The following is a 14,224-nucleotide window of genomic DNA, read 5'->3' as shown; positions in this document are numbered from 1 at the left end:
GAAATCATTATTGGCTCACAAGCGAACCACTAAGTCTGATCACACATCCGTTCATTCATTCAATCAGCGGAAGACTTAAAATAAAAAGGTAATTTAGTGGGCAATTCCAATCAACAATCTAGTTCAAAGAAGAAAGGTCATAGGCCAACAAATCGAACTTCAATCTATGTCATTAAATAGTCTGACAAGAACAATTCAAGGAAATAAAATACTCAATCGATCAATCACTATCTAATCTAAGAAGCATATATCATTACTATCTAATTAGTGTCAATGACAAGTTCATGGCTACCTCAAATCAGAATGAAAAGACTAAACTCGACGCAAGAATAACATAAGTGGTATTCTCCGAATATAGAAGAAGACTCACCAATAAGCTGAGTGTGAACAAATCTTCAATGGTGCGCCTATTGATGATCTATTAAACTTGTCTCTGCATTATAAAATGTTGCAGGTCTAAATGGACGTCAGTACGTGGAATGTACGAGTATGTAATATGACAAAATGAAACATGCATCAAGGTAGAACAATACCAGTTCAGATATCTCAAATCAGAAAGATAAGACAGACTCAATCAAAATATCATAAGTCTAAAAGAAGAATACGATTTAGACAGAGACCAATCATATACAATCCAATTCAATTTAATCACATACCATCCAATCCAATTTGATCCAATCCAATCATATACAATTCGATCCAATCCAATCATAGACAATCCGAGCCAATCCGATCATATACCATCCAATCCAATTCAAATCAACGAATAAAGTCAAAGAACTCAACTCAATAGATATGTGAATTAGAATATAGAAATATTTTACAAACCGACTCAATCATCTACAATACCAATCAAACAAATCATATCATGCAGAATCAACTCAATAATAAACTCAAAGGACTCGACTCAACAGATATGCAAATTAGAATTTAGCAATGTTTTACAATTCGACTCAATCATCTACAATCTCAATCAAACCAATCATATCATGCACAATCCACTCAATTTGGGAGTTTCTCTAACTGACAAATACCATCTATGAGCTAGTGATGTGCAACAAGCCGACGTTATTGCCATGTCCGTTTAATACTTTACAAGGGTATGAACGAATCAACCAATCATTAATTCAACAATCAATCAAGTCTTATCATGTTAGGACAACGAAATAGGAAACATCCGACTTTAACCGTCCAATTCTTTCCTACGTTATCTATGTAGTTCATGGAATTCAAGTAGGGACTATACTCTTACAATTTGGTGCTCGATACTCGTCCAAGACTCAATATGCTCATATCTATCAGTTGAGTAAAATACTCACAATAATCATTTAGTCTCTTATAGACTTAGTTCAAATCAACTCATTTAGTCTCATTGGACTTTTTTCAAAACTCAATCAATCTAGTCTCATTGGACCTTCTTTCATAAAAATCAACTCATCTCAATCATCAAACTCTTCTCTTTAAATTTGATACAATCTCAACTCAATGAATGTAGTAAATATTAAATGCATTTAAAATATATTTTTAACCTTCAACTTATTCTCAAAATAGACGTTTTAATGTAAAAATGCTCAACTCGTTTATATTCAAAATAATAATTAAGAGACTTTTCAAACTCAACTCATGCTTAAACTCTTTCTAAATCGAAGATGAAAATAATTATTCTTTAAAATCAAAATAGTGCATAAATAATTTATTCAAAACGCTCACAAATCATTTGTTTTTAAAACTCCTTCTCAAACAATCGTTTATACTCAAAATCCTCATAAGACTCCAATCAAATCGAACTATGCAAATTATATCATGTAGTCACATTAGACTCTAATCCACTCTATCTCAAGACATCATCATCAACATTATCTCTTCATCAATCATTTTACCTTTTTAACGATAGACATCATTTACATCATCATCAAACATCTTTCTCCAAAATACTCATTTAGCTCTATGTTCAATTTCATCAAACTCATTAAAATATGGATCATCTCACTTTGAAAGAAATATTTTTATTTATTCATAAAAGCCATCAATCTTAACCTCAAGACAAATTATGACAAAATGAAATCTCATTTTGATTCATGTGAATGAATACATGAATCCGTACTCTTAACAAAACTCAATCATCATTAATATATATGAATTTATATACAAAACTCAATAGAAATTATAGATAACTCAAGAACTCAACTCATGGAACCTCAAAACTCAACTCAACTTGAATCAATGAAGATGTAGGGCATGTATATGAAATAAATCCAACGTTGTGAGTAGCCTTACATACCTGACTTGAAGAACAAATCAAGGATTTGATGGCCTCACTCGAAGAACTTGAATCCTAACTCTTCTTCTCTTCTCCAATTCTTTCTCTCAATGTTCTTGGATGTTTTTGGAGAGAAAACTCCTTAGAAACTTATATGGGGGCGAAATTTAGCCCTAAAACGTAGAGGGGAAAGGTGGGGAAAAGATCGAAAAGCCCCTCCCAAAAATGAAAACTTGGCAGAAATTTGAACTAAGGTGGAACAAGTCCGCATCATGGAGGTGTTTCACCATAGTTCATTTTTTCCCAAAATTTCAAGTTGAAGCAAAAACTGGCCAAGTCCGCGACGCAGACTTGGCACGCACCTCTCTTGTTAATTGGACATAACTTTTTACTCCTAACTTCAAAAAATACAATCTTGGTGGCATTGAAAAGAAGACTCAAAGACTTTAATTTGATAGGTCATGGGATACCAAATTCGTTATATTTTAGGAGATATGGTCGTTTGAAGTTGACCCTTATACGGACTTATTCGAAAACTTCGCCGATAGAAATTCTTTGGACTTAACCTGGTATTAGAGATCCCTTATGACCATAAACCACATCTAATACACTTAGAATACTTAGGAATTGATCCTAAGTCATATATACAATTAGAAGTCATTCAGTTCGAGTCTATATGCATATGAAGAATGATTCGAGTCTTGGCGAAAAAAAATTGGGGGTGTTACATTTATATTGATTCGTATGTGTAAATAAATATATGTACCTGCCACAATGAGTATGTGGGTGTATATATATTACCCAATATATTTAGAGCTTTCAAAATGGATTTCACCTGTGAGGTCGGCTCAACCCAACCCTTGAATTAAGTAGGGTTGGGCTAAATTTTTTTAGCCCATTTAGGAACGAGGTTTTTTAGCCCAGCCTCATTTGGTCCACCGGTCTAATGGGCTCAACCCGCTAGCCTCAAAGGCCGGCCCATGGGTCATGAATTTTAAAAGTATCAAATATATATATATATATAAAAGAGGATCTTCAACCCGTTGATGTGACATGCCTCAATGATCAGGAAATGTATTTATCTATTCTCTCAGATTTTGAATTTTTCCCCCTATTTTTTCACGTTCATGAATTTTAGTTAATTAAAATTTAAGAAAGAGAAAGAGACCGTTTAAAATTCTAATTGCAGCTCTTAACCTTGAGGAAGGCTATAATAATTGCAGACATCGTTTAGAATTCTAAATCCAAACTAATGCCTTTTAACAGCCAAGGCAGAATATAAAGATCCCAGAGAATCATGCTTCATTATTTACTTTTCACAGTCTGTTCTTCTCTGGTGAATAATGAAATAATTCCCATTAATCTTTCATCCTCTTTATAACCTTCTGTAGATTTATTCTCTGATACTATTCTAATCGTGAATACAAAAGATGTCTAAACTTTATATTGTCTTTTCTAAAAATTTGGCAGGAAGTTGAAAATATTTTGGCAAGATCTTTTCATGGAAAGTATATCAATTTTTATCGAATATTGTAAAGGTGAGTTGAAAGCAATTTCTAAACTTTGGTTTTCCTGCAAAGTTACATACTGTTCTTATAATTTATTTATCTTTTCCACCTTTTTTTAACCTTTTATTTTTATTTTTATGCTTAAGAAACAACACTAGAGAAGAAAATAGGAAAATAATGGCATGCTAGCTACAATTACGAAGTTTAATAGCAGCTACAAAGTGTAAAATAAATATATGTAAAAATGTGTATGAGGGGAGAGAAGGAGATCCATTTATATGAGAGGAACAAAAGCCATGTTTTATTGGGATAGTTATATAAAGAGACTCATGCAATTTGCAAGTTTTGCTTTCACTACACTCTTGACCAATTCAATATTGCTCCACTTTTCAGCGGGTTCTCTTATAGAAATTTACTTTGTTTATTCGACATCAATGGATAATCTATATATAATAATAAAGTTGGATATAAAAATAATATATTTAAGGGGGAAAAATTACTCAATTTTTAGTACTTTTTCTACATCTTCAATACTGCATGCACATGTCCTTTTTAAAAAAATGTTTCTTTGTCACTCTCTCATTAATATCTATATGATTGGAATAGGTAAGTATCATATCAAGTCAGTGAATAATATCATGACTTATTTTTTACAATTCATTTTATGTCATGTGACATATTCTTTCTTCTTTTTTTTCATCTCAAATTTTAATTAATATTCCATGGTTTCAATGTGAATTTTGAAAAGACATGGGAATAAAAATAAGATAATTAAATTAGAAATTTTTAATAAACAAGAATTACATGCTAATATAACGTAGATATCTTGATTAATAATTTTTTTGTTGTGTTATCTGTGCAAAGCGCGGGTAATTTCTCTAGTTTATTATATATTTTTTAAATAGTGTTTTATTTGGTCGAATCTTCAGCAAGTAGGCAATTGAAGTTATTATAATCAGGGGCGGACCCAAGGCAAGTTCAGGGGGTTCATCCGTGTAACACCCCTTAAAATGTTATTGATTCATGGATCCTTTCATTCATGAAGTCCAAATGAATTATCAAAATTTTCTATTTAATTCAAGTATGAAACTTTATGGATTTTCATATCATGATTCCAAATGCATAAATTATTAAATATTTGAAGTTTAATTACCTATCTTATATTAACTTATATTGGCTTTTAAATGCATTAAATTGTTGAGTTATCAAAAATCCTTATATGAAGACATAAAAATGTTCTAAAGTATTTTGATCATAATTATGTTCTCTAATGACTAAAGTATTTTGATTATATTATGATCTCTCATGTCTAAAGTATTTTGATCATAATTATTTCTCTCATGACTAAAGTATTTTGATTATATTATGATCTCTCATGTCTAAAGTATTTTGATCATAATTATTTCTCTCATGACTAAAGTATTTTGATTATATTATGATCTCTCATGTCTAAAGTATTTTGATCATAATTATTTCTCTCATGACTAAAGTATTTTGATTATATTATGTTTTCTCATTACTAAAGTATTTTGATCATTTTCTAAAGTATTTTGATCATTTTCTAAAGTATTTTGATCATGTTCTAAAAGTATTTTGATCATGTTCTTTCATTTCTAAAGTATTTTGATCATGTTCTAAAGTATTTTGATCATGTTCTAAAAGTATTTTGATCATGTTCTCTCATGCCTAAAGTAATTTGGGCATAACTTTTCATAGGATGGTCCAAATTAGGTGATTCAAATTTCTGGGTAACCACAACATCATTACCTACAACTTTCATGAAGAACATATCTTAAGATTCGGAGTTTAAGTAGATCAAATAAATTGATCTTTGCAAGACATAGTGCTGTGACGGAATAGAGTATTTGTAGAATAAAATTCATATCTCGATGTAGAATGCTCCAAATTGAATAATTCTTGAACCAACTGAAACTAGACTTCTATATCTACAATTCTTATGAAGACATCAAATCCTAATAAGGAATTTATCTTATTCAAACGCAGCTTCGAAAATGGATATTCCGTTAAAAGAGATTTCATCTCACCTACCATAGAAAGATCTAGAACCATTTGACATCATCCATGACATCAAAATTCTCCATTGAATTTTCAAGATCATCCTTTATGATTATGTTTATTTATGGTTAGGTCCCTCCTCCACACCTATAAATACCCACCTTATTTCCTCATTTTATTCACCAAGCTTTCTTAAGCATTTCTTCTCTCTATATACTTTTTCTCAAATATAGTTTTAGTTTTAGTAGTATAAAAATACTACTCCGGTTATTCTTATACTTCGGGTAGTACACAAAATGCTTCGGCGAGAAGAAAAGGCTAGGGGTCCAAGAGTGTTCCAATTCGGAGTAAACCTTCGGATTTAAGCTATGTAAGGCTTTCATAGCATTGAATTGAGTTCGTCCATGCGCCCAATATTTAAATTCATTATAATTGAGTTATAGTTGAGTTTTATCCAAATCTTGAATTCTAAATAAATTAATTCTTCTTCTATTGAGTTTGATATATTTATGCATTAATATTATTATTGTTATCTCTCATATTATTGGAATTATTATTCATGGCTACTTTCCCATGAATCCTAATTGATTTGATGTTCATGAATATTTTTATACATGTTTTGAGTAAAGATGTTGGTTTTTTTATTCTTTTCATTGATAAAAAGAAAGTTATATGAATTAATACTATATGTGTATTTTATTGAGTTTTGAAAGAGCAAAAGAGTTGAGTTTGAATGAATTTGAGCAAGATGTTTTGATGAGATGTAAATGATGTTTTTGAAAGTATAATGATTGATGAACATGAAATGAGATAAGTTTAATGATTTAAATTAAAGTCCAATGAGACTAGATGATGAGTTTAATATGAGCACATATTTTGGGAGTAGTATTGAGCACCGAGTTGGGTAAGAGTTTAATTGACTCAAACCCCAGAACTATGTAGCCAACGTAGGATGGAGGCTATGCCTCTTAAGTCCCAAAAAGAGGATTTTGATGAGTGGATCCAAGATGGTGATGTCCTTTACCCTGGCAAGGTATTGGATGGATGTGGCAACGACATCGCTTCGTTGTATCATCGCTAGCTCATAAGTGATGGTTGTCGGTTAGAGAAACTCTCAACTGAGTAAGCATTGCTTATTACTATTATTTTTATTATTATATTTTAAATTTGCATTACATATTGATGTTGAGATGATGAGCTGAGTTTTATTGAGAGGAGTTTCTTGATATCTGTCCTTACCTTCCTGCCATTTTACATACTCGTACATTCCACGTACTGACGTCATTCGACCTGCATCATTTTATGATGCAGATACAGGTATTAGAGATCCTCAACAGGCGAATCGTTAAAGATCATTTCTTTTCGGCTATTTGGTGAGTCCTTCTTGTATTCGAAGGAACTCCTTATCCTTTTATTATTGTTGAGTGTGATGTTTCTTTTGAGGTAGCCATGGACATGTCATTGTCACAATCTAAGAGTATTAGAGGCTTCATAGACAGAGTCTGATGATGTAATCGGAGTAGTTCTCCTTAGAAACTACTTCTTATAAGAATTATCTATTTTTCTTTGATTATGACAAGCCCACATTAGTATTCTTAAGTCTTCCGCTGATGAATAAATAAGAAATGAGACCAAGTGGTTCTCTCGGAAGCCAGAAATAGTTTCTGAGTGCCGGCCACGCCTAGGGTACCCTCTCGGGGCGTGACAATCCGAACCCCCTTCGTTAAAAAATTACACTATATATATAAGATAAAATTTTTAATTTATGTGTATATATTTAACATTGAACCTCCTGAGCATAAGCCAAAGGACTAGCTCAGTGGCAAATGAGGTTCAATATTTCGCCTTAGCTTGTCTCAACTCGCGAGTTCGAATCCGAATAAGCACATTTTTTTTTTCTGATTAGCGTGTTTAATTTTTTTTGAATCCCCTTCATAAAATTCCTGGGTCCGCCACTGATTATAACTATGAATCTTTAACCTCTTTTACTATTGTGTTTATGCCTAATTTCTCGTTCCTATCTTGTCTAGTTTATGAAAAAATGATCATGCAATGTATGTTGTTATGATGAATCTTATGATTGTTGACGGTTGTATCTTGAATGTTCTACTATTTTGTAAGTATTTCACTAAAGTATGTAAAACTCATGGACATGTGAATTTTTTATATATTGGTGTTGTATTGATCAATGTTCGATAGTCTTTCTAAGAGGTCAATATTGTTCATCTTTTGATTGAAGGGTCAACCCGTCCCAACCATAGTCCGCTTAGAGTTGGGTTGAACTGCTATTTAATAGGCCATTTAGTTAAAATGGTCAGCCCGCCCTAACCCATTTAACTCACCAGTCCTTTAGGGTTGAGTTGGATGGATTGAGCCAGCCCATTTTGACAACTCTAAATATGTCACATAGTTACATGCAAACACTCTTTAAGTGTTTCAAATACTTCGAAGCTCATTTTCAGCTTAATTTATTATATATAATACGTAAGTGATTTTTTTTTATATACCTAACTAGTTGAAAGATAAAATTACTTGATATTTATATGGATGGAAAGTACCAAAAAACTAGATAAAATAATTAAGGTGTGAATCAATAAAATAAAGGCTTAATGCTCATTATATTCTAGTTAACAAACTAAAGTGTTCCACATATCATACATCATAAACACACATGTCTACTTCTAGTATATATGTCAGTTGGCTCATGATGCCATCACCGCAGTATACTATACTATTGAGATGTAATTGACACAGCTGACCAAGAAGAGTTGTGTTGGACAGATAATACTTCGAGGTTTTAATTAGATTCAAACTCTGTGAACAAAAAACAATTATATTAATAGAGCACTTCTGTCTTAAAATGCTTTTTATATATATAGTACAAATTTGAATTAATATGTCGGGGGCCTCAATGTCAATATAAACATCAGGTGAAAAATTAAAAAACAAAATTAGCACATAACAGACAAAGACTAAAAGATGCTTTAGCAATTAAAAAAGGATTAGACAGCACAATTATTGGATTGGTCCCGGTCCTAGAGAATTATTTTACCAACATTATGTCGATTTTGTTGAAATTAAAATGAAAAAGAAAGGTAACTACTCTGACTTGATTGTTCAATTTTCCTTCATCGATTTGAACGTAAACATCTAACTATAATAATTTAATTGATTTTTCTCCAATATATATAGATCGTGTCATTTTAACTATTGGTTTTGGCTTTTGACCGGCATATTGCCACAAACTTTATATCTGATACAAAAAAAAATAAACATGACAACTAAAAATGACGCAATTGAAGGAATAGTACTAAATAAACAAATCATACAGTTTGCTGTCTGGTATAATAGCAACACCACATAGAATTTATCATAACAAGACTTTCGTCTAATAATATTGAAGCGGATTTAGAGTATTAGGTGTGGGTTCTTGGGAATATAGTAATTATTATGTATTTTTTTTTTTATCTATAATGAAAAATCTAGTAAACATATAAGAAATATTTGATGGGAATTCAGTAACAAAGCCGTTTTTGATTCAATAATAGTGAAGGAACCCACTTAATTAAGCTTAGTAGGGTTCTTTGTAATGCGAGTTTGATTCTCCTTCGACAGATAAAAAATTATTATTTTTCAATTTGAAATTATTGAAAACCTCTAAATTTTAAATTCTAGATATATTCGTCAATGCCTAAATATAGGTTGCCAATAAGAAAATGATAACATAGACCAATGGGTTTTAAACATTGCTTAGGGAGTTGCTTTAGTTAACCAAATATTGATTCTTAAGGGTGTGTTTGGTATGACGGAAAATATTTTTCACGGAAATAGGTTTCCAACAAATATTTTCTTGTAACATAAGTAGTTTTTTTTTTTTTTGATATTTGGTTAGCAAGAAAAAAATATTATCCCAAAAATATTTAGGTATTATCTGAGCAAATCCTTTAACATCGAATCCGACCAAAAACCCTAACTCCCGACCCTACTCTGTACCCAAACCAAAGACCCGACACTCGACTTGAAACCCCGACTTCTACCTTGACCCGATTCGAGACTAGATTCCTAACCTCAGTCTAGACTCAGAATCTGACTTTCGACATCAAATTGAAATTCGACTCGACCCTTGACCTTGACTCGGGTTTCGACTTCCAACCCCGATTCCTACTCCAAAATTTCATCCTCAGGTCCTCAATTAGTGCGTGCAAGTATAATTAGCAATTAAAACTGATCCAAGAAAAACTACTTAATTAGTAAACTAACATATTTTATCTTAGGCTGCAACACTTTGTTCACTCTTCTTAATTTCTGACGTGTTACAATTTGAACACCGACCAACAATTTTTTGTTTTTGGTTTTGTTTTTGTTCATTGTCTAGTCCAAAAGAAACATACTAATGTTTTTTAAAATTGGTGTATTCATTATTTTTCACGTTTGTGTAGGGAGAAGATTCAACAAATGGGCCCAATCCCATGTAACATAATTGGAAATACAAAAAAGCCTATAGTCTATGATGCTATAGTAAGGCTAGCCATATGTGAACACCATTTTTTTTATATATAATTTAATAATTAATTTCGACCATTCACATCTATCTCTATCTCTCTGTATATATGAATATATCTTTAGATGAAATTTCTTTTGACTAGATCAAAAGTTAGTTCATTCATCATGATCTAGTTAAAGAAAATATATACATGAAAAAATATCTCATCGAAAAAGAAGTTACTCCCTCTAATCCACTATAAACGAATTGTCGGATTTAGCTGTATAAATAACCGTTATTATTTTTTGCTTCTTTATTATTATATATAACTCAAAATCCTTGTAAAATATATTAAATGAAAAATAATACTATATTCAATAAACATTACAAGAACCTGATTTCATATAAATAATAATCTAGAGATCTAGTAACAAGTAGATTCAAAAATACATAAATCCTAAAACATCAACAAATTCATAATTGTTCTTCAATTAATAGAATAACATTAGTGTTGTTTGTCAAGATGGTAGGATCCAAGGCCATAATAATATATTTCTTGAAATCCAAGGCTATAAATATGTTGCTCTTCATCATCTCTCCTCCTAATACACCCAATTTCAACTTTTCTCATCATGTTATGATTGTTATTATGACAACTACTATAATCTATCACGCTGCAAATCTCACTTGATCAAGCGTATCAAACAGAAATCATACAATTTAGATTCGTAGAACGTTTGGGCCGATAAAGTCACAACATAAAATAATCTATAACGAAATGCAATAACATGATCACAAGATGGGAATATAATATGATCAGGAAACAACCCGAAACATAAATATATACATATAAGGCCGATAAGGCCACAATCTAAGATGACAACCAACAAGGCCGGCAAGGTTATAGATGACATACTACACGTACACCACAAGTCTACAAGTATCTAAGAATATAATGTATGACATACGATCACGACAAGGCCTAAACCTAACCTTCAACTACGTACATATATAGATCTTACCAACCAATCGCTGACGTCTATCTGGGTCTCTACCTAGACATGCAACATGAATGCAGCGTCCCCGACAACCGACAACATGAATGTCAATGCACATCTATGTAAGGCATGAGTAACATATGAAAGATATATAGCAACAATGAACAAGTACAAGAAACAACCTGAAGCCTGAATGTCACATCGGACGTACAATATTAAAACTAAAGAGTCATAGTAGTACTCTTTTACATATATATACCAATCGGTGGTTTGTATAACTTAAATATATGTCATATAAGGCTGGTCCGATCAATTATAGCTCGGTAGTGCATGCGTATAACTCATATATATGTCATATAAGGCCTGTACAACCGATCGATTATAGCTTGGGGGTGTGCATAACTCATACAATATATATATAAACAGGAATGACATCTGAGACTCAACTGTTAACAACTCTTTACTTTATCGGAAGGACATAAGGTCATTAGCTTCCTAGTTACATTATGGACAGTTCTTTCGATACTTTTTCATCAGAATGAATCAAGACTCTATATGTTTATATAAGAAGCAAGTGACAGTAAACGAAATAGTACTACAAGTAGGCCTGTGAACCTAAGTGATTATAAGCAGAGAGTAGGAATGACACAATAGTCTTTTACATTATTGATGCTACTTCCGACACATACCTCCACAACTTGAATTAAGAGACTCAACTCAACCAAGACATTATCAAATGATATCACTAGACCTTCAAATATATACCATGAATGTAGTATTTTTGTTAGGATGTTTCTTTTAAGATTCTTTTGGAAGACAACAACATAAAAATGAATTCATGCCAAAAAGAGTAAAGGGATATCCATTACATACCTTAACGTTGACTTCTCGAAGCTATATGAGAACACTCACAAAAAAAGGGGATAACAACTTTAGCATCACCAAGAAAAAAACTACTACGATTAGACTGTGAGTGACGAGCTCTGTACATAGACGGCTGCATAGAGCCTTCTTCATCCCACCAATCCTCTGAACTTCACATCGATGATAAGCATTTACAATTATGAAAAATTCAATGACAGTAACGAGCACTAAAAGGCGCGACAAGCTCTCGAGGCTAGAACTCAAAGATGTACTCTAAACCACCCTCCAATTATCGATTCATGAGCAAACCAACCTCCTTTATGTTCCCAATTATCGAAGAGCAATCTCAATTGACTACACAATTTCACTATCCGGACTCATGATTTTCGAACACCATTCCGTGAGTCATAATCAAGAAATTAACATACATACTCACTGAATTAGGAAAAATCAAGGATAAGGAGTCTTACCTCTATTTACTTAAGCCTGGAACTTTGTTCTACGCTCCTTGTCCCAACTTCAACAATCCGCAATACTTTGAATCTAAATGATGTGAGGATCGTGAAAATATCGAGCAATTGATGGGATTTAATATGGAGATGAGTTTATCTTGGATGCTAAGTGAAGAGAGGAAAGAACTGTAGAGAAGGAGAGGGGTTTTATCTTGGGAAATTAGAGAAATGAGGACTCTTACCGCTACACACACACACGTATATATATATATATATATATATATATATATATATATATATGTCCATCTCCTCACTATCCAAGAATCGTGAGAGCCAGCGCGAGCCCATGCCTTGCCTTGGGCCTCACGTTGGTCTCGTTGCCCGAGCTTCTGCCACTGTTGAGCAGTTGTTGCACTAGCCTGACATGGCGCATACGAATTTTATCTCTTGACATTGCATTGATGGACGACGTAAAACATTATAATTAGACCCGTAGACTTTCAATTTACGTAGGGGTGACAGTAGGTTATTATACAAAGTTATTGTCCTAAAAACTGATAAAGAAATTAATCTAGATTTAAAAATAATATTTAATGATTAAACTATGCCATTTAATGAAAAATTATCGTCACAAAATGGCTTAAATATGAGTTTTCGTGATAACAAAGTTGCCACAAAGGGATCCAAGATAGGCTTTAGTTACGACAAAAAAGGGTTGACACTAAAGGTCTATGTTTCATTTTTTAGCATCGACTTAGTTGCCACTAAAGAGTCACCACTGAAAGTACATGTGCAAGGTATTAGTGATGATGTAGTCGCCATATATATTAGCGGCGACTAAGTGGACAAAAGAGTCACCACTAAATATGTGCCATATATTAGTGACGACTTAGTCGCCACAAAAGGTATATATGAAATAAATAGTCGCAACGACTTAGTTTCCACAAAAGGTTCGTAACTAGGTCAATGAATTAAGTATTAGCCATATCTTAGTCGTGAATAAAGAGTCGCCGCTAAAGGTGTATGAATTAAGTATTAGCAACGACTAAGTTGCCACTAAGGGGTTGCCGTTAAAGGTCTATTATAAAGTATCAACGATGACTTGATCGTAGCAAAAGGCCATCGCTAACAGGTCTATGAATTAATAATTATTGGCGGTATAGTTGCCACAAAGGCGTTGCCTCTAAAGCTCTATTAATGAAGCATTAGCGTTTTAGTCGCAAGAAAAGGTCGTCGCTATAGTTCTATTAACGACTATTAGAGACAACTTTGTCGAATAATTATTAGTGGCGATTTAGTTGCCACAAAAGCTTAATGAAGTATTAGCGAAGACATTGTTGCTGCAAAAGGTTGTCGCAATATATCCATTAACGAAGTATTAGCGACAACCGGTTGCCACAAAAAGGTCATCGCTAAAGATCTATGAAATAATTATTAGTGGCAGTTTAGGCCGCTAAAGCTTTATTAAAAAGTATTAGAGAATACTTTGTCGAAAAATTATTGGTGGCGTTTAGTCGCAACAAAAGCTCTACTAATAGAATTAGGGACAACTTCATCGCTGCAAAAACTTGTCACAATATTAACAAGTATTAGCGACAACACCGTCGCCATAGAAAGTTCGTCGCTAAAGGTCGAAAAACAAT

General features: G+C 32.6%; 1 long non-coding RNA gene across 2 annotated transcripts; it reads left to right on the top strand.

The window, feature by feature from the left end:
* Positions 1-3,513: 3,513 nt before the first annotated feature.
* On the top strand, positions 3,514-10,358 carry LOC129881955 (uncharacterized). Of its 2 annotated transcripts, XR_008765708.1 has the most exons (4): positions 3,514-3,596; positions 3,731-3,798; positions 7,096-7,157; positions 10,224-10,358. It is a non-coding gene; the product is annotated as an uncharacterized LOC129881955 (long non-coding RNA). The 2 variants fall into 2 exon arrangements; XR_008765707.1 differs by lacking the exon at positions 10,224-10,358 and having other exon boundaries at positions 7,096-7,227.
* The last annotated feature ends 3,866 nt before the right edge of the window (positions 10,359-14,224 follow it).

The sequence above is a fragment of the Solanum dulcamara genome, chromosome 3 (genome assembly GCF_947179165.1).
Source record: "Solanum dulcamara chromosome 3, daSolDulc1.2, whole genome shotgun sequence".
In the NCBI taxonomy this organism is placed as follows: Eukaryota; Viridiplantae; Streptophyta; class Magnoliopsida; order Solanales; family Solanaceae; genus Solanum; species Solanum dulcamara.
This window is presented reverse-complemented; position numbering and strand designations above follow the sequence as displayed.